Genomic DNA, 23378 nt, shown 5'->3' on the forward strand with positions numbered 1-23378 from the left:
GACGGTCCGGCGGCTTCAGTCCGCGCCGCGCATGCGCCGCCCCGCGCCGCCCCTCCCCCTCCCGTCTCCTCCCTGGGGGCCGCGTTAAAGGCGAGGACCCCGGACCGTGGCATTTTTCTGTCGGCCCAACGGGCGAGGAGGCTCGGTCTCCACCCCTTACCCATCCTTCAAGGGCCACCTCGCGTCGCACCATCTCCTGTGCGCCCACCCGCTTCTGGAGACCGGAGCCTCCTCCCCCCCACGTTGCCCAGCCCAGGATGCTGGGCGCCTGCCCGGTGGTCTGGCGGGGCTCCCAGTCCCCGTGTCTGAAGGCGATTGCAGGTCAGCCTCCCGGGGCTCCTAGAAACCCTCCCCGCTCCTCCCGCTGAAAGCCCGGAGGCGCGGGCACCCCCACGGTGCGCTGCCCAGACCTCCTCCGCCGGCTCTGCACTCCCCCTGCCCCTCCCTCGGTGACGGGGAGCTCCCGACGGCCTGGGAACAGCCTGGCGCGCTGTCGGTTCTTCCCGCAGAGCTGGACTGACCGTTAGGGAGGATCCTGGCTCCCCGTAACCCCCACTCGAGGGCCACCCGCAGCCTCAGACACTGCAAGACGGGCCCTAGCGGCCCCAGCCTTTCTTCCCCAGGGTTAAACATCCCCGATTCCTTCCACATCTGACATGGTCGTCCGCAAGTAGTGGGCACAGACGTGCGCGGTCTGACTTCCCACCCGCTGTCAGGTAGGCCTTGCTGGCTGTTCTCATGTCCCATCTGATCAACTGAGGTCTGAGGTCCCTCAGCCACCAGAAGGCAAAACCAGAAGCCTGACCACTCTGGTCTGCCACCCACCACATACAGCCTGTCCCTGCTCCCTGGGAGCCCTTCCTGGGCAAAGCTGCACCCAGAGAAAGCGCTCCGACTACCCAGGAAGGATGAGTGAGCACCTAGACCAAGGTTGGGGGGGGGGGGGGGCAGGTCAGTCCGGGGAAGAAAGGGAGAACTGGTTCCAGGAGGCTGGGTGGCCGCAGATGTGGCTCATGGCCTGGCGGAGCACCTGGGCCACCGAGAAATCTGTGGGGGCAAGTGCCCAGGGCTACAGGCTCTTTTGTCTGCCAGGTGTGCAGTGCCACGAGTCCTGAGGTGGCTGAACGGAGGGAGGACGTGGGACCAGGTGAGGTGGGCTTTCTCAGAGACTCAGATCCGCCCCTAGCTCCCGAGTCTGCAAAATCCCCCATTAGCAGGGCATCCATTGGGGTTTAGGAGGCTTTCCAGGCTTCTCCCCAAGAGGTGGGGCTGCCTCCATCTAAGGAGGTTCCTGGAGAGACCACCAGCAATGAGAGGGGTACTAGATGTGCAATAAAGGGGGCGATCGAGGCCTGCTCTGAGGCCCAAGTCCCAATGCTAGGACTGAGGAGCTGGGGTCCCTTCCTGCTCCACCCAGGCAGGGTCGCCCGCCCCCTTGAATGGGGTTTGCCAGTTACACACCTCGGTTTCCCCAGCCCAACGCTGGGCAAGGCATTGCTGGAGGGAGCATGCGGGGCCATGGCAAGCAGAGAGGGGTCTGGGCCGACAGCTGCCACCTCCTCAAAGGGTGCTCTGTGTGCGCCTGGCAGGGAGCCCTGCCCGTGCCCACCCGCCAGCATCCAGCTGGCACTGGGGCTCCTGAGCTGGGAGCAGCAGCTCAGCCTGGTGCCTGGGCTCCCAGCCACACGTGCCCGCTGTCTGAGCACCCCCCCCCCCCCGTCCTGCCTCCCTGGCTCCCCCCTCACTGAGCCTTCCTCCTTGAGCCCAGGCTCCCCCTCCTTCCTCCTCTCCCACTCCCACTCTCCTTCTTACCACCTGCTCTGTGTCCTGTCCAATCAGCCCTTTCTCTAGCTGCCCAGGTCAGAACTGGGTGAGCAGTGGGGAAAGACCCCCTCAATACCCCTGAGTATGGGGAAATGGAAACCTAGGGGAGGGGGTGCAGCTGGGATCATGACCTCCAAACCATCTAGTCCTTGCCTCTAGCTGGCCCGCAACAATGGCTTACAGCTGCTTGCTCAGGGAGGGAGCCATTAACTTATCCCTGAGCACAGGACAAGGGATCCCTGGCCAGACCCTCACTTACTCCAAGGCAGGGACCCAGCACCTTGGGTTATGGTATTGCCTCCCTCACTGCATCTCCCCCCACCCTGATTCCCCAGCAGGAAAACGATCCCAGGATAACTCAGTGCTGCAGAGCACAGGCTCCGGGGGCCTCCTGACTAGCAGTTCACACCAGAAGCAACAGCTGGGCTGCCTGAGCAGTTGCCAGAACCCCGAGAGGATCCCTGGGGGCTGACCAGGGCCCCAGGGAGACAGGGGTTATTGTTGTTCCTGAAGCTGGGAGGGAAGGGAATTTGGACATGGCCACAGAGTAAATCTGGGCACAGATAAGCTTCATACCCAGCTTTCTGGACACCCAGGCCTCTGTCCCCTGAGCCTTGCCGCATCTAGAGGGCCAAGGCCTGCAAGGTGGCTCCTTCTCCCCACCCCCACTCAGGGTGACCAGGGACCTCTCTAACAGGAGAGCACAGTGAGCCTCTGCGGGCACTTGTGCTTTGGTCGCCACTGATGAACTAACGTTGATACATCCTTATTAGCTAATATTCACCCTCAGTTCAGACTGCCTTAGTCCTTCCCTTCCCTTAGTACTGTCCCTTTCCTTTTTCTGTTCCAGACCCCATTGAGAATCCTGCATTACATCTAGTTGTCAGGTCTCCTGAGACTCCTCTGGGCTGTGGCCATTTCTCAGACTTGCCTTGCTTTTGATGACCTTGCTGGTTTTGATGAGTATTGGTCAAGGATTTCATGGAATGTCCCTCAACTGGGACTTGCAGGGTGTTTTTCTCAGGGTTAGACGGGGGGGGTATGGATTTTTAGGAAGACCTCAGAAAAAATGCCATTTTCACCACGTGGTATCAAGGACATATACCATCAGTAGGACTGGACACTGTTGACGTTGACCTTGATCACGTGGCTGTTAGAATGTTTGTCAGGTTTTCTCCCTGCTTTCTATTCCCTACTCTTTGGAAGGAGTAAGGAGTTAGGCTCCACCTCCTAAGGACAGAGTATCTACATAAAAATATTCGGAATTATTCTGTATGGGAAATTTATCTCTTCTTCATTTATTGACTTATGCATTTATTTATATCAGTATGAACTCGTGGCTATTTATTTTATACCTTGGCATGATTATAATCAATACAAAGAAAATATTTTCTTGCGTGTGTTGATCTTGCTTTGGTTATTGGGAGTTCTTCCAGTTGGTGCATCAGATTTTTCAGGAAAATCCAGAAATCCAGATTATTTTTATAAAAAGTCTTGGGGTGCCTGGGTGGCTCAGTCGGTTGAGCTTCCGACTTCGGATCAGGTCATGATCTCACGGTCTGTGAGTTCGAGCCCCGCGTCGGGCTCTGTGCTGACAGCTCAGAGCTTGGAGCCTGCTTCCGATTCTGTGTCTCCCTCTCTCTCTGACCCTCCCCCGTTCATGCTCTGTCTCTCTCTGTCTCAAAAATAAATAAGCATTTAAATAGAAAATAAAAATAAATAAATAAAATGTCTGGATTTTGAAACATTGGGTAAGCCAAATGAAATGCTTCCACAGGCCAACTCCAGGCAGCTCCTGGCTCTGGAGTCAGATTACCTGGTTTGAATCTGGCTCTGCTGCTTGCACTTGAATCATTTTGTGCATGTGAGTTAAACCTGCCTGGGGCTCAGTTTCCTCATCTGTGAAATGGGATGATAATATTTCCTGGATGGTTGAGAGGATTTAGTCAAATGACTCCGGTAAAGTTTGGGGCACTTGAGCTGGCACAAGACCCTTGCTTTTTAAATAGCAGGAATAGGGGCGCCTGGGTGGCTCAGTCGGTTGAGCGTCCGACTTCAGCTCAGGTCACGATCTCGCAGTCCGTGAGTTCGAGCCCCGCGTCGGGCTCTGGGCTGATGGCTCGGAGCCTGGAGCCTGTTTCCGATTCTGTGTCTCCCTCTCTCTCTGCCCCTCCCCCGTTCATGCTCTGTCTCTCTCTGTCCCAAAAGTAAATAAACGTTAAAAAAAAAATTAAAAAAAAAATAAATAGCAGGGACCATCATTGCCACATGCATGAGCCAGGCGTGGATAAGCAGATCCCTATGGAGAGTAAGAACTGAGCTTGTTTGGAGATCTAGAAGGAGATTTTAGGGTTGGGAGTGGCTAATGGGACCCTGTGAGCTCTGGAGTGGATGAGAACATGAACTACCTTGGGGCACCTGGGTGGCTCAGTCGGTTAAGCGTCCAACTTCATCTCAGGTCATGATCTCCCAGTTGGTGAGTTCGAGCCCACATCAGGCTCTGTGTTGACAGCTTCGAACCTGGAGCCTGCTTCAGATTCTGTGTCTCCCTCTCTCTCTGCCCCTCCCCTGCTCCTGCTCCATCTCTCTCTCTCTCTCTCAAAAATAAATAATAAACCATTTATAAGAAAGAAAAAGAAAGAAAGAAAGAAAGAAAGAAAGAAAGAAAGAAAGAAAGAAAGAAAGAGAAAAGAAAAGAAAAAAGAAAAGACAAGTGAGGAAGTACCTGGCTAGATGTTCTGTCTTACTCTAAAGTGTGAATGACTGCCTCTCTCAGGGAAGGCAAGTCAGACTGGCACAGAAAGAGATGTTTGGCTTAGAGAAGTGGATGGGGAGCCCACTGACCTTGGGGTTCGGTCCTGGCACCACTTCGAACTTATCCTGTAACCGTAAGCCCAGAGTGGGTAATTTCACAGTCTGGTCAAGGATGGGTCCTAGGGGCTAGGGCAAAGCACTTCCTCGTCTGTCCCACATTCACAAAACCTTGGGTATGCTCTGCCTCAGAGGCATCTGGTTAGGAGAGGAGGTAACGTTCAGCTCATCACGCTAGTGGGTGCAGAGGAAGACCATCATGCCCTAGACAGTGGGGTTTCAGGATCTGGTGGCAAGAGAGAGATAGATATATTAGTTTCTTATGGGTGCTGTAACAAATTACTACAAACTCGGTGGCTCAAAACATGAACTCATTATCGTACAATTCTGGAGGTTCAAAGTCCAAAATGGGTTGGCAGGTCCACATTCCTTCTGGAGGCTCTAGGGGAGGATACCTTCCCTTGACTTTTTCAGCTACTAGAGACTGCCTACATCCCTTGGCTTGGAGCCCCACATCACTCCGACCTCTGCTTATGTCATTACATCTTCTCTGACTCTGGCCTTCCCGACTCCCTCTTACAAGGACCTCGTGATTACCATGGGCCCACTCGGGTGATCCAAGATAGCCTCCCCAGCTTAAGACCATCGATTTCATCATAGCTGTGAAGCACCTTCTGCCTTACAACGTAACCTAATCATAGATGCCAGGGATTCAGATGTGTATGGCGGGGGGAACCCCTGGGCCCCCCAACTGCCCCCCACCTGGTCCCCATGGCCTGAATACTGGCGATGGTCGAGTCAGGCCGGGGCAAGAATCCTCTTACTCAGCTCAAGTGGCATCTCTTGCTGTTTGTGGGAATAGCTATAAATGACATATGGCTCCAGCATGCTGTCTGGCAAGATGAGGCAAAAAACTCTAAGGGGCAGGGACCCTTTGACCCAGAAATTCTAGGAATTTATCTTAAAAAAATGCACTCAGAGAGTAGCCAAAGATATACATGCAAGGATATAACTTGCAGTTTCCCTTATTATCAGGAAAACATAAGAACAACTTACATGTTCAACAATGGGCAGCAGTTAAACATATCATGGGATATTCGCATGATAGAATCCAATCCCGGGCATCACCATAAATGATAGAGTGACATGGAAATATGTTTATAATACTCTGTTTTGTTTTGTTTTAAAGATTTTATTTTTTTATTTTTTTTAATGTTTATTTATTTTTGAGACAGAGAGAGACAGAGCATGAACGGGAGGGTCAGAGAGAGAGGGAGACACAGAATCCGAAACAGGCTCCAGGCTCTGAGCTGTCAGCACGGAGCCCGACGCGGGGCTCGAACTCACGGACCGTGAGATCATGTCCTGAGCCGAGGTCGGACGCTCAACCGACTGAGCCCCGCAGGCGCCCCAAAGATTTTATTTTTAAGTAAACTCTATACCCAACGTGGAACTCAAACTCCCACCCCGAGGTCAAGAGCCATGTGTACCACCAACTGAACCAGCCAGCACCCCTACAATATACCGTAAAGTGAAAAATAGGCTTCCAAATAAGTATGGGCAGGTCCTATTTTCATAAAAATTCACGTATTTATATTTATGTCATATATTTGCATTGGGAAAAACGTGGAAGCTTAGATAGTACAGTATCAGCTGTGATCTTGGGGTGGGGGTGAGATTTTGATCACTACATGTAATGTTTAGGAAGGCCCTGCTGGGTGGTTTGTACATAGGGCCTACTGTGCTGGTTAATAAATAGGGCTTTTTCTGTCTTTATGGAGCAGAATTTCACAGGAGACTCATTTGTTTTTGGAGGAGGAAATGGGATTTTGGTGTAAGGAAAATTATTTTCTCTACTTTCCAATGTTTTTCAAATGAACATTCATTACTTGTGCATTTTTTTTTTCCAGTATACACCTTTTACAATTGTAGTAAAATAGGGACGCCTGGGTGGCTCAGTTGATTAAGTGTCTGACTTCAGCTCAGGTCATGATCTCACAGTTCATGAGTTTGAGCCCTGCCTCAGGCTCTCTGTTATCAGCAGAGAACCCACTTCAGATCCTCTGTCCCTCTCCTGCTGGTTCTCTCTCTCTCTCTCTCTCTCAAAATAAATACAGAAATTTAAATAATTTTTTTAAATTATGGTCAAACATACATGACATGAAATGAACTTATTATTGTACAATTCTGGATATTGAAAGTCCAAAATGGGTTGGCCAGTTTTACCATTTTAACATGAAGTTCATTCACAATGTCGGTGCAACAATCACTGTTCTCCATTTCTAGAACTTTCTCATCCTCCCAAACAGAACCACCCCCTACTCCCCCTTTCCCCAGCCCCTGGCAACCACCAGCCAGCATTCTACCTTTGGTGTTTATGAGTTTGCCTGTTCTTGGGTAATTTTCTTTTTTCTTTTTTTTTTTTTAAGAACAGCTTATGAGGGGAAAATGTAATTGCCAAGTCCTAAGAAGTGCAAATCACCCTGTGTGGGTTCCCACAGACACTCTGGGGCCTGACACCCCCAGGGACAGACACCAAGTGAGGCTGGGGAGGAGAGGAAACCAAACAGGAAGCAGAATAAGCCCCCTCCCTCCCCAGGCCCGGCCACCGCCATCTGCCCTCCCCCCGAAAGGTAGGAGGTGGAGGGGAAGGGACTTGCCAAGGGCCCAAGGGCCCCCTGAATGGCCCCCTGAGCCAGGCAGAGCAGCAGGCTCCCGCCTCAGCACCGAGGGCCCTGGCCTCTGGCCTCCCCGGTCTTCGAGGATGTTTGTAAACACCCAGAGCCGAGCCCCTTCCAGGAACAGGCCTGTATTCTCGGTGACTGTGACAAGTGGAATTTCACTCTCAACTGGAAACAATCCCCGGGGCATTGTGTTTCTGAATCCTGGGATGAAGCCTCCCCGCTGAATAGTATACATTCCCTAAATTATTAAAGAGCCCCAAAGAGCTGTTGCCACATTGAGGTCACCAGTGCGAGTCCCCAGAGCAGCAGGTAGGTTCTCAGTGAGGCAGGGGCGCCAGGGCCCCCACTCCCATCAGCTGCTCCCCTGCCAGGAGGCCAAGGGTCTGCCCCAGGGGCGCTGGGAAAGTCTGCCTGCTCCCCGGGAGTGAGGCTGACCCTTGTGGAAACAGGAAGGAGCTCACGGCAGGGAGTGAGGTCTGCACTTTGGCAAGAACCCAGCCTCCCTGTCACCTTTGGCCTCGAGTGGCAGGGCAGGGCGGCCGGCGTGGCCGGGTGCCAGGCTGGCCTGGTTTCTGGTCCTGCCTTGTGAACTTTGGCACTCTAAGCACGTTTTCATCCCCTCTGTTAAATGGGGCTGAATAACGCAGCAAAGCAGCCCACAACTACAGCCCCCCTCTATTTCATCTTATGCCCCCCAAGGGTTGTGCGGTGCGGTGGCCCAGTTCAAATGTCCTGTCCGGGATATAGGGTGTATCAGGGCCGCTGTGGCACCCAACAAGGAAGCGTCTGCTAAATGCGGCTGTCAGAATCCCTGACTTGTCTCTCCACCCACCACCCCCCAGCCTGCGTCTCCTGGCCCCAGAGTTTTCTCCTGCTCCCTCAAGGCAGCGGTCGCCCCACAAGTCCTGAAGGCCTTGCATTTACAGATGGGGCCAAGCAGAAGGGAGGCTAATAAAGATGCTGGATGCTGAGGAAAAAAAAAAAAAAAAAAGATGTTGGAAGCTGGTGCAAATTTTGGCCTCCAGGAGAACTTCCAGCAAGGGCGAGTTCTTTATACAGGCCGTTGGGCTCAATGTTTGATGGGAGGAATGTCTGGTGGAAGGTTCCAGAAAGATAAGTCCCCACATCACCTGCATGACATACCTTCTGAGTCAGGTGGAGGAATACTTACTGAGGGACCTGCCAGGCTGGACCTGGAGACATGGAGACAGACCCAGGTGGAGAAGTAGGATCGGGCTCTGCTCTCCTGGCCTGCCTGGGGAGGCACAGGCTTCCTGGAGGAGGAAGCACTCAAACAGGAGCTTGAAGGATGAGCAAGAGTTTGTGGAGGGCCTCTGTGGGCAACAAAGCCAGTGTAGAGAGGGGCTCCCCTCCAGGGTCCAGCAGGCTGAGCCCCATCTGTTCCTGGGGACAAAGTGAGGTTTCTGGAAGCTGAGCCCCAGTGGGGAGGCCTGCATTCGAACGCTGGCTCTGCCGTGTTCTTATGGCCCACCTGGGTCGTTTGTCCCTCTTGAGACCTCAGTGTCTTCCTCTGGCCAATGGGGCAATTGCATGGGGGCTCAGAGAGAGTGTTGGGGACACCTGGTGGTCCAGCCATTTGGGGGGTCCACCTCTGTTTCCTTAGAGTAATGTGTCTTACTCCCTTGTTTAACAGCCTCTGAGGGTATTTTAAGGTATCGGGCCCAGACTCCTCCTGGGCCCCTGCATCCTGGTGGAAACCTGGACATGGGAGGGAGTCCTGTGTGACAGCCACCTATACAAAAATATTGATTGATATTTGCAAGACATCATAGGGGTTGTTATTTCCTAGAAGCAGAGCCTGAGACAGGGATTCTCTGAAAGTAGTTTTTTTTCCCAAAGATATTTTTCTTTTTTTAATGTTTGTTTACTTACTTATTTATTTTTGAAAGAGAGAGAGAGAGAGAGGAGCAAAGAGAGAGAGAATCTCAAGCAGGCTCTGCAATGTCAGCCCAAAGCCCGATGTGAGGCTCAAACTCATGAACCTTGAGATCGTGACCTGAGCGAAGATCAAGAGTAGGACCTTTAGCTGACCGAGCCACTCGGGCGCCCTCGAAAGTGGCTTCTTGAGAGAAGGGGAGTGGGCCAGAGGGAGTGGGGAAGGTCCAGCTCCCGCCTGGCCCCTGGGGAGCTCTGGAATGACTTGTACCTCGGAACTGGTCCCACCCGGAGCAGGGGGCTGCCTCTTTAGGCTCCTCGTCACTATACACTGAGCACTGCCTGGCATGGGGTGGGGCGTAACTCGGGCCAGGAGGTCCCATCCTGCCAAGGACTTTTCCAGAGAAGCACCAGCGGTGCGCAGGGAGGGGTCACCTCTCCCAGCATCTGTACGTGTGGGCTGTTACCCCCAACATCTCCATAGAGGACAACGGGTCAACCAGGCCACACTTTGACAGGTTCCTTTGTCCGTAAGGAGCCACTAGCTATAACCTTTTGCTGCTCTGCCCCCTAGCATCCTGGAAGCACCCCACTCGGTGTCCCATTCAGTGTCCCTGGCCACTCCAGCGGGGGAAGGCTCAGCCCAAACTCTTCCCTGTCAGGAAGGAGCCCCAGGAAAAGGAAGGGGCTTCGCCAAAGCACCACAGAGTTGGGGCAAGGAGCCAGCTTTTCTGACTTCTAGTTCTTTCCCTGAGAGAGAGAGGGGGTGAGAGAGGGGGTGAGAGAGGCTCCCTTTGTGTGAGCAGAAGCAGGGTCCCTTCTTACCCTCTGGGCTCTGGGCGCTTTGGTTTAGGCCGCTGAATAACCCAGACCGCGGGGAGACTAGGGAACAAGGACACGGCAACCCCGGACGAGCTGGCAGCCTGAGGGAGCCTCACGGCCATGACTCAGCTTGGAGAGAAGCCAGGGCAGCTGCCCGAGAAGTCGGCGCATCGCGGGCTAGCGTTCTTGCTGCCAGCATCTCGGACTCTTGAGACGGATGTGCCTTTGGGTTGGTTTTAAATGGTTTCCTTCCAGATAAACGGGTCACCCATCTCCAGGGAAGGAACCTTCGGCAGCCCGGAGGCCTGGGGTAGCCCGAGCCCAGCTCGTCCTGGGGGGCCTGGGGTCTTGCTGCAGCTGGCCGTGAACCAGCTCACCGTCCGCACGCACAGAAGCCCAGGCCCGCTCCGCCTCTCCTGCTGCCCCAGCCCCACTGGCTCCCTCCCGTCCAAGGACGCACTGAATGAGGCAGTTGCCTCGAGCCCAGTCTGCACCGCTTCGTAACTGTCAAGAGACACCGCCACCCTACGGAGAGCAAAAGTGAGGCTGCATCAAGCAGTCAAAATTAAAAAAGAAGCAATGGTGCCAGAACCGATGCTTGGGGCCTGGACCGCAAGTCTGGAATCCTACGTGCAGGTCTGATGGTCCCTGGAGAACACACCAAGAGGGGCTGAAATGAGAAGGGGGCAGGCAAGCCATGGAAAGGAGGGGGAAGGGCGCCTGGCTGGCTCAGTCAGTGGAGGGTGGGACTCTTGATCTCCAGGTTGTGGGTTCAAGCCCCACGCTGGGTGAAGAGATTACTTAAAAATAAAACCTTGGGGCCCCTGCGTGGCTCAGTCAGTTGAGCGTCTGACTCTTCGGCTCAGGTCATGATCCCAGGGTCGTGGGATTGAGGCCCGTGTCAGGTTCCGTGCCGAGTGCAGAAGCTGCTTAAGATTCTCTTTCTCTTTTCCTCTGCCCCTCTCTCCTGCTTGCTCTTCTAAATAAAATAAATAAATAAAAATAAAAATAAAAATTCTTAAAAGAAAATAAATAAATAAATACATACATAAATAAAACCTCTAAGGGTGTCTGGGTGGCTCAGTTAGATGCGCGTCTGACTCTTGATCTCAGCTCAGGTCTTGATCTCGGGGTTGTGAGTTCAAGCCCCACGTTGGGCTCCATGTTGGGCTCTGCACTGGCCATGTAGCCTACTTAAAAAAATAATACTAAATAAAGCCTTTTAAAAAAGAAAAAAGAAGGGGGAGCCTTAGCTTGGGAAGATAAAGACAGAGAGGGAGTGAGATCGGAGGCTGTGCAGCTGGGAATAATAGTTTAAGGCAAACTTGGACTTGTTGACCAATCGGAACTGCTGGGAAAGTGTGGGAGAAGTGTAGTAAAGCCCTACCTCATGTTTTTCTAAATGTTTATTTATTTACTTTTGAGACAGAGAGACAGAGTACGGGCAGGGGAGGGGTGGAGAAAAAGGGAGGGACAAGGAATCTGAAGCAGGCTCCAGGCTCTGAACTGTCAGCACAGAGCCTGATGCAGGGCTTGAACTCACAAACCATGAGACCATGACCTGAGCTGAGATCACGAGTTGGACACTTTACCAACTGCGCCACTCAGACGTCCCCAGGCTCGCCTCTTAACTGCGTAAAACTCACTGGCCCTGAGAGGTGAGGGGCGAACTAGATTCAGAAAATGTTTAGAGCAACTCACAGAGGAACGTGCCACAAAGCTAGGTTTGTGATGAATCAAGTCCTGAGGCATATTCCTGCTGCATTAGCTGGGTTCTCCAGAGCAGCAGAAGCAATAGGAGACAGAGAGGCTGTGAAGTCCCATGTTCGTTTGGCTATCTGTGGGCTGGAGACCCAGGAGGAAGAGTTGACCTTGTATGTCCCAGTCCAAGTGCAAAGGCTCCAAGAACCAGGAGCATTGATGGATAGGAGAAGGATGTCTGAGCTCAAGGAGAGAACAAATTTGCCTTCTTCGGGGCCCTCCGTGGATTGGATGACACTCACCCACACTGGTGACAATGACATTTACTCAATCTACCTCCTCAAATGCTAATCTCTTCCAGAAAAGCCCTTACAGACATGTACTACCAGCTTTCTTGGCATCCTTTAGCCCAGGCTGGTTGACACATAAAATTAACCATCATGCCTGCCTTGTTCAAATGTGTCTTCCAGAGACAGAGCTGGGCTGGTACCACAGAAGGTTCTGGCACTCAGGCATGACCTAGTCCAGTCTTCTCCATGAATGGCCATTCTCTTCCTAGTTCCAGACACATCTCACCCAAAGCACTGGGCTACATGCTCAGAGACAGGCAGGCAGGGTGCTTTGCTGAATCTTAGCTTCTCAGAAGGTTTACACAGGAAGAGAGGAGCACAACCACTCCCCTGGAGAGAGGAGGGAGACCTTCCTGGGAGGTAATTGGACATGATATTTCAAGGCTTTGAAAATGTGTGCCCTCCCTGATATGATAACTCCACTTGTAGAAGTGATGTAGAAATCACCAAGGATGCAGATCAAGATCTAAGGACAAGGCACTTCATCACGGCATTATTTACAACAGAAAGTGGGTAACCTCAGTGACCAACAGTGGAAGGCCAGCATTAATAAATTACGGTACAACCACGTAATGGCATATTATTCAGCCGTTAAAATCGTTTTCTCGAAGAATGCTTGAGTCAAGGGGGAAACACTCATGGTATATACCACAGGCAAACAAAAGAGAATACAAAACTGCATATACGAGTTCAATCCAAAAGAATCCTGTGATGATGGAAATGCTGGGTGTCCACACTGTCCAATATTGTAGCCACTAATAACATGTGAGTACTAAGCACTTGAAATCTTTGGTTAGTGTGCCTGGGAAACTGAATTTTGAATTTTTTTTTTAGATTTTGAATTCTAATGAATTTAAAATTTAAATTTAGGGGCACTTGGCTGGCTCAGTCAGTAGAGCATGCAACTCTTGATCTTGGGGTTGTGAGTTCAAGCCTCTCTTTGGACGTGGAGTCTACTTAAATTTTTTTAAATTTTCATTTATTTGTTTTTAAAAATTTTTAAATGTTTGAGAGAGAAAGAGAGTGAGCAGAGGAAGGGGAGAGAGAGAGAGGGAGACACAGAATCCGAGCAGGCTCCAGGCTCTGAGCTGTCAGCATACAGCCCAAGCCAGGGCTTGAACTCATGAACTCAGATCATGAGCTGAGCTGAAGTCAGACGCTTAACCAACTGAGCCACCCAGGCACCCCTATTTATAAACAGCCACATGTGGTCGGTGGGTTCTGTGTTGAGCTGCACAGGTATAGCATAATTCCAACTGCCTCAAGAAAAGGTATGTAAAAATACAGGAAAAAGTCTCAAAGTATCCCAAAACGTAGATAGCAGTTTTCTCTGTTAGTAAGATGATGAGAGATTTAAATTCTGTTCCAATTTTTCTGCTTTCTGCTTTTCCAACAATGAACAGTTTCCTTCTACGATCAGAAGGGAGAAGAGAGAGGCAAAGCCTGGTGCAGGCAAAGCTCACATTGGCAGGAAGGCCCGCGCTGGCTGGGCTGGCGCGAGCTGGGGTAATCTGCCTCTCGCGGGGCTTGTTTTGACAGGAGCGCTGTGCCTCTGGTGGCTTGGGTCTTCTCCAAGCTGCAGGGCAACCTGGCTGACACACTACACACTCAGCTTAGCTGGTGTGAGCACGTGCGTGTGTGCACGTGGGCCCCGCCATCTGGAGCCGACCTGGCAGCGAAGCGTTGACTCTTCAGCTGTGTTTATTGGGACTTGGGCGGATTTTGTCGTTTGAATTTCTTGCTTGCTTCCCCAGGCCTTACTTCAGCTGCTTTTCCAAGTTGCTGGTAACTTTCCGGGGCTTCCTGCTAAGCTCTTTGCTGGGCTTCCAAAGGCTTTTCCAAGGAGGAGAAAGCTCCTGCAGGTGGGTCTCAGCAGATGGCAGGGAAGGAACCCTGGGCTTACTCATTCCAGTTTGCTGATGCGTCAGGAATTTAGGAGTTTGAATTATTTGAAGTGGCAAGAATAAAGGAAGACGGAATTTTCCTAAATGCATAGCCGGAGGCTTTTTTATTTTTAATAAGTAGGGAGGCAAGGGGCAGAGGTTCTCAAACTTCACGGTGCATAAGCATCACCTGGCTGTTTGTCAGAAATGCAGATTCCTCGCGTTCACTCCCCAGGATTAATCCTTCTTCTTTGCTTTACAGATGCAGAAATGGGGGCAGGGGAAGGAGGGGGCCAAGCCACGTGCTCATCCAGGTCACTCTCCAATGGGGGTGTCTCGCTAGATTACGCTGCCTCTAGGTCACCTGTGGTAGACGTTTGGTGTTATATTGACACAAAAGGCCTCTAACAAATTCTCTAACACCACCTGGTTGTCCAACAGTTCAATTCAGTTCTGTCCCTGACTACCCAGAGTGAGCACAGACCCACCCCCCGTCCCCCACAGATGAGAGGTTGTCACACAAGACCGCTACCACTTCAGCCACCAGCTGCAAATGGGGTGCTCAGACTAGTCACCCTGTCCAGCCCGCAAACACCCCCAACATGTTTGATAATCTGCTGGAACTCACAGACTCAGTTAAGTGCTCTATTTATTATTACAGTTTGTTATAAAGGATACAAGTGAAATGGACGAAGATGGCCCAAAAGGGCACCTCGCGAGAGCCTGTGTGCCGGTTGAACTGGGGTGCACCACACTCCCGGTACATGGATGTGTCCTCCAACTCAGAAGCTCCCCAGACTTTGTGCTTGAGGCATTTTTACCCAGGTCTCATAACACAGGCACAACTGATTAAATCACTGGTCTGGCTGGACTCCATCTCTGGCCTCTCCTCCCTCCCCAGAGGTCCAGGGACGGGGCTGAAAGTTTTAACCCTCTAGCTACAGGGGTGGTTTGGCTGGTGACCAGTCCCCATCCTGAACTTTTCCAGGGAATCTTCCACTAGCATACAAATCCCAAGGGTTTTAGCAACCCAGAACTGCACAGAAACCAAATATTTATTTATTTTTCTATTATACCACATGGGGTATTTGCAGTTTTGTGGAAAACACCACTTGCATTGCAAAGACAAAAGAAGCCCATGCTTATTCTCATCATTTCCAGCTCCAGCTGTCCACAGCAGTCTTAAGGGCACACACGGATCATACCAGACACTGTTGGTGTAGGAGGGCTGGAGGGTATGCGATTGGAAATGAGCAGAATCCCTCCTTTTCCTCGGGATCCCAACCTCAAATTCAAAGTTCCCATAATGGAGTTCTATGGCAGAGCTGTGACAGAACTGTGAGGTCCGGCCAAAGACAGCAGTAAAGATGAGGCAATCTTGAAGCGTCCAGAACACGGAGTGTCAACCCTGCCCCAGATTCAGGGCCCCGAAGATCTGCCAGACTAAAAAATGTCTCCCATTTGTCAGTCCTGGTGCCTCAAACACAGACAGACTTAGGTTATGATGCAAAGATGTCAGGTGAAGAGGTAAAGCCAAAGAGAGCCGGGCGGCAGTGGTCACACCCTGAGGAGCCTGGCCACACCACCCACAGCAGACACCCACAGGAGCCCCATGTCACAGTTGTGGCCCAAGGGCCCTCAGGACAGCTCAGGACGCTGGGCGGAGTCTGAAGATAGGCAGCTCCATACCTTCTACTAGAAAACCCACACACTGTAATTCATTTTGGTGTCTTCACATTTTAAGCTCATTTATCTGGGTCAGAACCATTTATTTGCATCTAACAAGTCAAAGCCTGCTGCAGCATCTTTCCGACATATGGCCTTTTTGTGTCCTGTGTGCATCTGTCAAGGCCATGTGGGCAAGGGGAAGGCTGACTCAGCAGTACTCCGACCACTGGGTGTGCTGGGGGAGGGCACAGTCCAAGCACAGACCACCCCCCCCCCCAGCTCCCCTCACTGCCCAACCTGCTTTTCAGACAAAGGGAAGTTGGGGGGCACCTGGTAGTTCACCTGAGTGAGTCATTGGCCTCCTCAGGAGATGTTCCAGGAGCCATCTGGGAATGTCATTCTGGAATGCCTGCTAGCCCAGGAAGGGATGTAAACTCATCACCACAGCAACCCCTGCATCCCTGAGCATCCCTTGGACATCTCTCTCTGTAAAATGGACCAGGTGATGCAAGTTTAAATGTGAGCTTGTCTTTTTTTAAAAAAAGAAAAAAAGTCTTGAAATACTTCAGAAAATAAAGGTATCATGAATAATGTAAGAAATATCTGTATCCTCACCTCCCCGTTCAAGGTATAAAACCACAACTGTAAATGAAGCTCCTTGTCTTTCTCTGATTGTATAACCTTCCCTATCCCATGAGCGGTAACCGCTATGCTGAGTTTCGTGTCGATCACCCATTCATTATATATAATTATAATTTATATGTATGCTATATATATAATTATATACTCTACATATTCTGAACCAAGGTATAATATCTTCTGCAAGTTAAAATATGCTTTTGAGGGGAGATTCACCCAACATAAACCCAATCATTTTAAGGTGTAAAATTCAGCGGCACTTACTGCATTTGCAGCTTTGGGCAACCATTACGTGTTCACGATTTTGAACTTGTATAACTGGGACCAGACATTAGGACTTCTGCTGGTTGCTTTTTGCATCAATGCTGCTTACGAGGCTCATCTGTGCTGAGGCGTGCAGCCCTACTCGTTCGGCTCTCTGCTGTACGATATTCCACTGCATGACTATTTCACAACGGATCCTTTCTCCTGATGGGTGGTTTCCAGCTTTTTATGACCATCAACAAGCCTGGCTCCCTGGGCTGCTTCTCCAGGATATCAGCCCTGGAGTAAAGTTGCTATGTCATGGGCTGAGAGCAGCTCCAGAGTAGACATTGCCAGGGTGTTCCTCAAAGTGCTAATTTATACTCACATAAGACTCGCTGTCTTGGGGAGCTGGGGGCCAGGTGCACAATTATAGTAACTCAACACTTGGATAGTGTACTTCATTTATTCATTTAAAAAAAAAATTTTTTTTAACGTTTATTTATTTTTGAGACAGAGAGAGACAGAGCATGAACGGGGGAGGGGCAGAGAGAGAGGGAGACACAGAATCGGAAGCAGGCTCCAGGCTCCGAGCCATCAGCCCAGAGCCCGACGCGGGGCTCGAACTCACGGACCGCGAGATCGTGACCTGAGTTGAAGTCGGACGCTTAACCGACTGAGCCACCCAGGCGCCCCAGTGTACTTCATTTAATAAACCACTGTGAGGTTGGCAGAGCAGGATTATTCACCGCTGTCGGTAACCTTCTGAACAAAGAATCTGAGACTTGGAGCTACTCCACCTGGGTCCCCATGGCAGAGCGCTAGGATTTCAGGTGAGGGGCAGGGCAAACAACCCCAGTGTGTCAGACTAGGGTGGTGGTCTCCTTATGCAATGTTAATTTCTCTCTGTCCCCTCCCCCTCGCAGCTGCCTCATACCTTACTTAAGCACAGATCACAGTTTACCCCATCAGCTTTCTGAGGGAACAACACAAAAAAAGCTCACTGGCAGACCATGGAGAGGAGAACCTGAAGAGAGGGTCTCTGTGGTTTGGGCCACTCCAGTGGCGGGAAGCAGGGCAGAATCTTCTGGACTAGAGTGCCTGGGTGGCTCTGTTGGTTAAGTGTCTGACTCTGGATTTCGGCTCAGGTCATGATCTGTTTGTGATTGAGCCCCACATCGGGCTCTATGCTGACGACACGGAGTCTTCTTGGGATTCTCTATCTCTGCCCCTCCCCTGCTTGTGCACTCTATCTAAAAATAAATAAAAACTTAATTAATTAATTAATAGCTCATAAAAAAAAAAGAATCTTCTGGACTTCCATATTCCATTTTCCTTGCTGTGGCCGACTTGCCTGTGCGCAAAGACCACATCTGATAGTATTTGGGGATCTAAGTTTCTCTAGGGGAGCACAAAAGAAAGGTTTCGCAGACAAGTCCGAGGCAGGAACTGTGCACACACCCAGGGAAGGAGGTACAGTGGGAGAGGCATTTACAACCCTTGACTCCAAGGAACGGTCATCCAGGCACCCGGTCCCTCCCTCCAGGCGGCACCCCGGAGGAGGGGGCAACCATGTGCCCCTTGCTTAGCACGGAGTGTGGTCCTGGAGCAGCGCTTAGGCATGAGGGGCGCCTCTGCAGAGGCCTGTCCCAATAAGGCCCCGGGGGGTCTAGTGGGGCACCCCTCCCGCCGCAGAGGGCGGCTGGGCTGCTGCCCCGGGCGGAGGCAAACCGGAGGGAGGCGGTGTGCCCACACCTGTGGCGTACTCCTGACACAAACTTTTGACACTGGGCGGGCCAGCTGTCTCCCCGTCTTTGGTTCTGCCGTCCCCTCGCACTCACGGCTTTCCTTTCCAACACGCACCTTGCACCTTCCAACAGCGAGCTGGGACACCGAAGATGAGGCGAGGCAGTTTAGCCTCGCTCTCCCCACCCCCATCCGGCCCTCCAGTCACCAGATGTAGGTGTGGTGACTGGCGGCTTGGCGGTGTGACCTCAGAGTTTCCTCCTCTGAAAAATGGGGATCTGCAGATGGCTCTCGAGGAAGCTGCCACCACTTGTCCTCCAGGCCCTCCTCCTCAGCCTCGACGGGTTCAGCTCTCTCAAGACTTAGCGCTATATGGGTCCCTTCTTCCCTGGAGACCTGCCGCCCAGTTCCTAATTAGAGCGCCGTGTTCCTCGGGAAATAGGTGAGCAGAACCGCATTAGGAAGCTTGTTTTCTTCTTTGACCTCCTGCTGGTTGGGGGCAGTTTCTTCAGTAATGGCAAGGCACCAGATGCCCTGGAAATCTGACCCACCCATCTGGGGCGAGAAGACAGAGACGGATGGCAGAGCAAGGTCAGGAATTAACTTTCAGGGATTCTCGGGACTCCGTGGACCAGCCAGGAAGTGTCCTTGGGCCCGGGGGGTGCTTGGCGCCCCTGCCCAGGTGCCTCTTGGCGGTGACTCAGTCTTTCCACTTCCCACACACATTTTCCGTGACAATTCCCGACTCCCGGATAAAGCGAAATCATTTCCTTTGAGGTTGGGCAGAACAGTTTTCACTAAATGTGGATGTGAAGAGCTAGATAAAATACTGTACATTTGTTCTGAAACACTGTGGGCTATACATTATCTGCTGCAAAGCAGTTTTTTTTTTTTCAACGTTTTTTATTTATTTTTGGGACAGAGAGAGACAGAGCATGAACGGGGGAGGGGCAGAGAGAGAGGGAAACACAGAATCGGAAACAGGCTCCAGGCTCCGAGCCATCAGCCCAGAGCCTGACGCGGGGCTCGAACTCACGGACCGCGAGATCGTGACCTGGCTGAAGTCGGACGCTCAACCGACTGCGCCACCCAGGCGCCCCTAAAGCAGCTTTTTTTAATAAAATTTTTTTTTTTTTTTTTTTTTTTGAGAGAGAGAGAAGGAGGGAGGGAGGGGAGTGGGAGGGGCAGAGAGAGAGGGAGACACAGAATCTGAAGCAGCCTCCAGGATCTGAGATGTCAGCACAGAGCACGACGCGGGACTCGAAACCACCAACTGTGAAATCATGACCTGAGCCAAAGTCGGATGCTTTACCGACTGGCCACCCACATGCCCCCCAAAAAGGAGATTTTTGATAGAACACGGTAACACCCTTGTCGGCCCTACCACCCGGCCTGGCCTCAGTGGGCTCACCAAGAAAGGCCAGGCATTCGCTGAGACAACTCCCAGGCCTTAGACAGCGAGGTAGGAAGAGGCTGGGACAAGTGGCAACACTGGCTGGGAAGGTAGGTCCCACTAAGGGCGCAGATGGGGCTCAGACAGGAGTACGGGCAACCAAGAGAAAGGCCCAAGGGTGGTCTTTGCCTGCCTCAAGCGCCCCCAGGAGCACCCACCTCACCCCCTCCAGATTTCAACACCAGCTGAATCATGCAGGCCTGCTCATTAGTGGCTGGGCCATTTCCTCTGTTTGAGCACCCTAGTCCTCTGCTGGGTCCCTGGCTGGCAGCAGGGGCTCATTCAGCGCGCTGCAGATGGCCCGGCAGGGGTGAGAAGGCTCCTGTCTCCGGGGGCCTGGCTTACCCTTAGGAGAAACAGCCATTCGTGCCCGTGCCCAAGCACCGGTCTCTCTGGCCAGTTCCTTCCCCTTGGAACTGATCCACAACAGTAAGTGAACATACGGGTCAGAGAAGTCTGGGAGAGGAGACAACATACAGTCTATAAATGGGTTTCCAAGTTGTTAAAACAAGCACAGGATCCTAGGAGGTAGAGAGCACCTCTTCCTAGACCAGGGGTCCCTGCCACTACATTCCTGGCCACTGTCAGATTTCAGGGTGGGGAACGGGGCTCCGGGAGCTGCCCATTCTGTCCTGGAAGAGCCCGGACACTTCACAGTCCTTTCTGACACACAGCTCAGTTCTAGCTCTGTGGTCCAATTAAAAAACCCAATTTATTATCAAAAACTCAAATCCAAATAAAAACAGAATAGTGTGAAAGATCTGATGTATTCCTCACCCAGGTCCAACAATCATCAACACATGGCCCATCTCTTTTAATCTCAGCCCACCCACTCCTTAGTGACAATTTTAAAGACCAAACGGAGAAAAGCCTGTCGGTTTATTACAAACAACGGAGTGTTGCAGGTACCGCTGGTTTTCGGACCTATCACCTATTCCTAATTCCACCCCCCATCTTCCACGACAGGTTTTTCCAGCCTCTCCTACAGCCGCGGGCAGTCAGACGAGCCAGCCGTGGCCAGTGAGACATACATGAAAGGCTGCTCTGAAGCTGCTTTGAAAAGTCTCACTGCAGGATACATGTGTGTGCACATACACACATGTGCACATGTACTAACCAGAGGAAGCCGCTTCATCAATATGATGAACTTATTCAACACAAGTGGCTTTTTTTTTAAGATTTTTTATTTTTATGTAATCTCTACACCCAACCTGGGGCTCAAATTTACAACCTTGAGATCAAGAGTTGCACACTCTACCAACTGAGCCAGCCGGACGCTCCAATACAGGCAGCTCTTAAAGAGGCTACATGCAGATCAAGAGGGAGACGGCTGAAGTCAAGGCAAATGAAACTATTTGAAATGTTTAAGTCAGGATGCACAAAGGCAGGAGGAAGGGCATCTGTTACCAGAATGGTGCAAATTGCTATGCATTCCCTGACAGGCTGCCAGATTCTGTCAAAAGGGGGTTAGGCTGGAGGGGCTTTTGATCTTTTTTACTGGCTGCTTGGGATTTTCCACGTGGCACAAGGCACACGGTTGCAGGGTGTCAAGAAGGCTCCCGTGTGGCTTGGATAGTAAAGAGGAGGGTTCTCTTCGCTTCCTTTTGCTGTTTTGATATAAAAGAACCCAACTGCCTCTGCTTGCTGCAGCCTGCCTGGTCGACAGGGAGGGGCGGGGTGGGGCTCTGACAAGAACAGCACCTCCTGAAACCTGGTGGCTGGGGGTGGCCACTCATGACGGGCCTGGTGTTGGCTTTGCCAGGCTGGCCACCAGGCTGCTTCTTGAGGGGCTCTCTAGAAGACACGTGGATGTGTAAAAAGTCACCGAGTACGGATTAGATGTGTGCGGTACATCTGCTGAGAGAACACTCGCTAGGTCAAGAGTTAGCTGAAAGGAACCAACCTTTCTGCAGCCGTAATTTCAATCCTCGCCAGGCACAGCCAGAGAAGCCGGTGTGAGGGCTGGATCACGAGCACAAACTGAAGGGCAAATGCACCGGCCGTGGTGCTCACCACCACATCTGACTTCTCTCTCCACGCCCTGGGGCAAAGCAAGAAGAGCAAACCCACCTGCACAAAGAACCCAGTGTGCTCTTGCGGCTACTGTCTTAATCTCTCGGAGGCTTCAAAGGTGTGAACATTTGCTAAAGAAGAAAGACCCTAATTTACAATGGGCTCAGCACCATTTATTCTGTAGGATTCCAGGTCGTTCTTCAAGCCAGACGAGGAGCTGGCTCATGTGTTGCTGACGCGGTGGTGTGGTGGCTGAGACAAAGAACGAAAGAACCGTTGAGGGAGTAGTGCCGGAGGCCATCAGGACCCAGAAGGCGATAATGCCCAGAAGATGCCCCACAGCAGGATGTGCATCTCTGCCTCGGCTGTGGCTCCTGTAGGACTGGATGTCCATGCCCTAACCAAAGCGCTGGCTTGTCTTACCTTAAAGGACTTTCCTTCACTCCTGCATCCTGTGCAGGACCGTAACTGAGGCCTCACCTACTCTGATGTTGGCCTGAAGGGCTATATTATCACGTTTAGAGTTTTTTAACCGAGTGGATATGAACAGACGATGGGTTCAAATGTAGCCAGTAAACTACCTTTCTGAGTGACAAGGTCCATGACCCCATATGGTGTGGAGGATCAGGCCTTGGTTACCATGAGCTTCTGACCCCATATTTGAGGACTGGATGGGGGACCCCAGGTGTGTCATTAGCTCATCTCAACCCGATGAGGTACTGGTGTTACTCAAACCATTTATAGACCAGAAAACGAAGGCTCAGAAAGCCAAGCTGTGGTCAAGGTCACATCCGTTAGATGTCCAGGCAGGCACTGGCTCCCAGTCTTTGAAACCCTACCTTCCCCTAAACCTGTCCATGTTACTCAGGATGCCCAGACACCACCTCCCCCCAAAAGCAAGTTGTGGGGTTTACTGCTTTATTACTATGAAGTCTGGAATTTAAGATTTCCTAAGGAGTATAAAAAAGAAAGTCTTGGGGCGCCTGGGTGGCGCAGTCGGTTAAGCGTCCGACTTCAGCCAGGTCACGATCTCGCGGTCCGTGAGTTCGAGCCCCGCGTCAGGCTCTGGGCTGATGGCTCGGAGCCTGGAGCCTGTTTCCGATTCTGTGTCTCCCTCTCTCTCTGCCCCTCCCCCGTTCATGCTCTGTCTCTCTCTGTCCCAAAAATAAATAAAAAACGTTGAAAAAAAAAAAATTAAAAAAAAAAAAAAAAAAAAAAAAAAAGAAAGTCTTTCAGAGTCTTCTTTGACAAACAAAAAAGGAATTATTGAGGTGGGAGCACATCTTAAACTGACCTGAACTCTAGGAAGAGGAAAAAGGCCGAAGGGGGAAAATCTCCTGAATTCAGCAGCAGCCTGTGCTTATTTTCAGCCTGACTGTATACTGGTAAATAGGAACCCTGTTCAGGAGAGAGAAAGAGATCCGGAGAGAAGCTCCAGCAGAACAAAAACCAAACTGCCCAGGGACCTGGTGCTCCACCCACACAAGTGAGCCTCCCTCCCTCGGGCTCTGGGGGAGGGCCGACTTCAGAAAGGGCCCCAGAAATTCACACCCAGGCAGGTCAGCTCTATTCCCCAGGGCTTTCCATGTGGCCTTCACAGCGGAGTCAAGGGAAGGCCAGTGGGGCCCTCATCTTCGCCAGCCTC

General features: G+C 51.6%; 1 long non-coding RNA gene across 1 annotated transcript; it reads left to right on the top strand.

Moving 5' to 3' along the window:
* Positions 1-121: 121 nt before the first annotated feature.
* LOC131499290 (uncharacterized) lies at positions 122-14554 on the top strand. The gene is made up of 3 exons (XR_009255792.1): positions 122-716; positions 13843-13950; positions 14234-14554. It is a non-coding gene; the product is annotated as an uncharacterized LOC131499290 (long non-coding RNA).
* Positions 14555-23378: the final 8824 nt, after the last annotated feature.

This window comes from Neofelis nebulosa, chromosome 17 (assembly GCF_028018385.1).
Source record: "Neofelis nebulosa isolate mNeoNeb1 chromosome 17, mNeoNeb1.pri, whole genome shotgun sequence".
Lineage (NCBI taxonomy): Eukaryota > Metazoa > Chordata > Mammalia > Carnivora > Felidae > Neofelis > Neofelis nebulosa.